This window comes from Palaemon carinicauda, chromosome 41, assembly GCF_036898095.1.
Source record: "Palaemon carinicauda isolate YSFRI2023 chromosome 41, ASM3689809v2, whole genome shotgun sequence".
NCBI lineage: Eukaryota > Metazoa > Arthropoda > Malacostraca > Decapoda > Palaemonidae > Palaemon > Palaemon carinicauda.
In genome coordinates, this window is record NC_090765.1 from 5533449 (window position 1) to 5538448 (window position 5000).

General features: G+C 32.3%; 1 protein-coding gene across 1 annotated transcript in view; it reads left to right on the forward strand.

Annotated features, from left to right (window-relative positions):
* The window catches only part of LOC137632566 (micronuclear linker histone polyprotein-like), a 26849-nt gene that overhangs the window by 662 nt on the left and 21187 nt on the right, over positions 1-5000 (forward strand). The gene's annotated exons all lie outside the window — the stretch shown is intronic.

The following is a 5000-nucleotide window of genomic DNA, read 5'->3' on the forward strand; positions in this document are numbered from 1 at the left end:
GATTATTATTATTATTATTGTTATTATTATTCAGCTAAGAAAATTCACGGGTATATATATATATATATATATATATATATATATATATATATATATATATATATATATATATATATGTGTGTGTGTGTGTGTGTGCATATCAGCTAAAGAAGAAGGTAACGTGTGTGTGTGTATATATATATATATATATATATATATATATATATATATATATATATATATATATATAATTTATTTGTATGTGTGTAAATAAATGTGTGTAGGCTATATGTGTGTGTTTAAAATAATACATAATGTTACATTTGCCCTATTTCATAGTTGCAAACGTTTTACAATTTAAGATTGAGGCTAATGTCACTAAATAAAATTTACTCATTCAGTGTAAAGTAAAGGGGTAGGGGAATCCGTGTAACTTTTGCATTGCTGAAAATAAATGTAAAGTTCACATTCTAAATTGAAAGCACTTGTTTCAAGTTTCAATGAATACAAATAAGGAGATGCATCTTCCTAAGAGAAATTCATGTTATTGAGTGTAGGGTAAAGGAAACTTGCTCCATTTTTCCAGTTATCTCCTGTCATCAAATCTTTTTAGTACAAAAAGGCGGCATTTTTTCCCAACTCCGGTAGTCCTTATAATCCTGATCCATTGTGTTGATTTCACAGGTTATTGATTACTTTCTTTTCATATAGAAAATAGACACTGAACATTTCTATGCATACACACAATTGTTGTATGAAGAGCTAAGAAAATGTTCGAGTATCGTCTGGTAAAGAAAGATCATAAACATGTCCGAGGCCTTCATCCTGTGGTGGACTAGTTACGGCTGATTATTTATATAACTAACGAAAGAGAAAGATCGAGGTAGTGTAAACTTACGAAATTGAAGCATTCGATTCCCAGTGACCAGAAACGGACTTGTTATTAAACAATGTGAACCTGTCATGATTCGGTAGTCTCCACAAAATGAAACGCTAAATCTAAAGATAGAAAACCCAGACTAGTTTTATTGATACCCTGAGGTTTGTATAAATCCTCAGGGTATCAATAAAACCAGTCCAGATTTTCTAATTTCTTTAGATCCTGAATTTTATTTTCCTCGGGCGAAACAGACTACGTCACTGGAAGCTTTGTTAATAAAATTTAAACTGAATATAGGTTAAATCGGGCGAGGTCAATTTTTTTAAAGAATGGAATAGATTATAGGCATAAGAAAGGTAATAATGTTAACTAATAATTATAATTATATAACATGACTTATCAAATATATGTCGTGGGACTCTCATTCATAAAGAAGGATCAATGGTAGGGGATGAGTCTATTGATTGTCTTTTAATAAATCAGTTGTGACAGAAATTAAGATAAAGGGAAATATTTATTTGACATGTATTGACTTTAAAGGTTATTGAGGGTGTAAAGCGTAATTTGCTGAAAGCCATAAGTGTTTTCATGGAAAATAACTTGAGAAATGAGTGCAAATTTGCTTCGTATGAAAATGAGAACATTGTACAGCCTATTGTTTTTTTTCTTTCTTTCTTTCTTTTTCTTTCTTTCCTCTAGGTAGTAGGTTGGCCTGGGCACCAACCGCCCGTTGAGATACTACCGCTAGAGAGTTATGGGGTCCTTTGACTGGCCAGACAATACTACATAGGACCCTTCTCTCTGGTTACGGTTCTTTCCCTTTGCCTGCACAGACACCGAATAGTCTGGATTATTCTTTACAGATTCTCCTCTGTCCTCATACACCTGACAACGCTGAGATTGCCAAACAATTCTCCTTCACCCAAGGGGTTAACTACTGCACTGTAATGGTTCAGTGCTACTTTCCTCTTGGTAAGGGTAGAAGAGACACTTCAGCTATGGTAAGCAGCTCTTCTAGGAGGACACTCCAAAATGAAACCATTGCTCTCTAGTCTTGGGTAGTGCCATAACCTCTGTACCATGGCCTTCCACTGTCTTGGGTTAGAGTTCTCTTGCTTAAGGGAACACTCGGGCACACTTCTATCTAGTTTATCTTCCTCTTGTTTTGTTAAAGTTTTGATAGGAAATATTTATTTTAATGTTTGTTACTATACTTAAAATATTTTATTTTTCTTTATTTACTTTCCTCACTGGGCTATTTTCCCTGTTGGGGCCCCTGGGTTTATAGCATCCTGCTTTTCCAACTAGGGTTGTAGCTTAGCATTTAATAATAATAATAATGACTGAGAAGCAGTACTCACAGAGTAAAGAAAGTGTTTGTAGCAGAGAAAGTTGCAAATAAATGCAGTTTTAGCAAAAGCAATGTTATGATGGTAAGAAAAGATGGATAAATGACAGGGTAATGAATGTACGAATAGATTTGAAAATAAATGTAATTATATTATACAGATATTTGAGAATAACTGCAGGCTATTGATTTAGCCAAATGACTTGAAACGAAGAATAGTTTTATGAATTGACATTTGAATCAACCTTTCTTTGCCACTGATAGAATGTAAAGCAGTGTCTCGCAAAACAAAGCAGAATACCCCGATTTGAAAGAAAAGGAGAAAATTAGCAAACAAAAAAACTTTTAAAAACTCACCAATATAACATTCAAATTGATAGGAAAACTATAAAAGCTAGGCAATTGTGTATCAAAACTCGAAGTAGCATTAGGAGATTAAGGAGATGACCTGCGAGGAAGGGCTTTCCAGGGTTTCACATTGAAAGTGTGAAGTTTAGATAATGAATGATTAAGACAGAAGCTGTTGAGACGATTGGTTTTGTTATGCATGTGGAGTAGGTGGGGTTGAAAAGGTGAGGAATGTAATGCTGCAGCGATGTTGTTAGGTCACATTGAGATCATGGTTAATAATAGTCTGCTGAAATGTGCAATTTGGAAGTTGTGGGAGGAAATGAGAAGGAAACAATGAGAAATGACTGGAATGAAGAGATAGATGTGCAAGTGTCTAATATATTAGCTAAGGAATAATGAGTGTTAGCAAACGGATTATTTCAAATTATACCAACTTTATGCTAGTTCGGCCATTGACAAGGTTCTGTTGATCTTATAGTATGCGTTTAGTTTTTGAAGCTAACAATATGTTCTTTTTTTTTTTATTTCGAGTTACTATATATCAAGAAAAAAGACATTTCATGGTAAAACAAAACATATACAAAGGGAAATTCAAACACATGCAACAAATTTGAAAATTTGAACGACTGTATTTTATAGAAAATTTCGATAAATTAGGTTTCAACAGTTTTTTTTTTTCTAGTATTGAACTTTTACACAGGTAATATGAGATTTACATAACTTGTGATTCAGCATATTAAGATAACATTGCTACGTATGCCATTACGTACATATTCGAGGTACTGAATACTCTTATCAGTCTAACATAAATTATTTAGTTTTAATCCTAATAAAACATCTAATATAATTCCATCAAGAAACAAATAAAACAAGATAACCACCATAACCTCGTACAGTACATTCTGTCTATCATATTGACTTTGTTGTCATGGGAGTTTCTTTTTGGCAGTTGCCTGCCGACCGCAATTTTAGGAACTCGTAATCTTTAATCCTAGAAAACTCCAGTAATAAAAGCCTCTGAACTGGAAAAGGCTCACCCTCCAATCTAAGCAAGACGGTGAATCTTGTTCTTACTCCTTTGTTATTCGAAGGGTAGCTCAGGCAAAGTTACACACACACACACACACACACACACACACACACACACACACACACACACACATATATATATATATATATATATATATATATATATATTTATATATATATATATATATATATATATATATATTTATATATATATATATATATATATATATATATATATATATATATATATATATATATATATATATATATGATAAATTTTGCACATTTGACTTTTTTTCATATTTAAATAAGCCATATATCATACTACCTCAATATCCGGATTCTCTCTATACCTAGGGGTCAGTGACCCAAGAGGAAATCAACTCAAAAGATAATGGCTTGTGGTCAGATTCCACGACCTACCAGAAGCTATTATCTTTGAGTTGATTCCCCCTTGGGTCTCTGATCTCGAGGTATAGAGTGAATCCAGATATTGAGGTAGTATAAATACGTCAAATGTGCAAAATTTATCATATATATATATATATATATATATATATATATATATATATATATATATATATATATATATATATATATATATATGTATATATATATATATATATATATATATATATATATATATATATATATATGTGTATGTATATATATATATATATATATATATATATATATATATATATATATATATATATATATATATATATATATTTGTGTGTGTGTTTGTGTGTGTGTACGTGATTGCTCACGCTTGTCTCTCAGTTTGTTTGTGCTACATTTTTAAATATTTCAGGATTAAGAACAGGAAAGTGTTTTGTGCATCGCTATGATGAGCAAAGCTGTATCAGTCAGTTGGACCCATAATAAGTTAGTTTGCTGTAAGTGATGAGAAAAGTATCGCACCACCACCAATTCCCAGTTGGCCAGTATGGTGATGAAACTGGTCGAACTCTAGACATGAATAAGACATGTCTGAGGCCTTTGTCCTTCAGTTTACTAGAAGCCGCTGCATTTCTTGTTGTTGTGGATAGTTGTAGTTTCTGCAACGAACTAAGGAAATCCTCTTAATGTGATGATAAGTTTAACATTTGATATTTTTTCAATCCGGTGACCAAATCCGGTAATGTATTGATCTCACAATATACACACACAAACACAAACACACTCACTCACTCACTCACTCAGAGAGAGAGAGAGAGAGAGAGAGAGAGAGAGAGAGAGAGAGATCTTCATTTTGTAAGGGATGAAGACATGAAACCACTCCACATCAAATTTGGTTGGAATAAAATTTTCCTTGTTTATTTAGAGGATATCCATAGATACATTATCATTGAGTATTAGAGTAAGAATAAGATGAAACGAGTACCTAAAGTCTGGGTAGAGTGAAGGGAC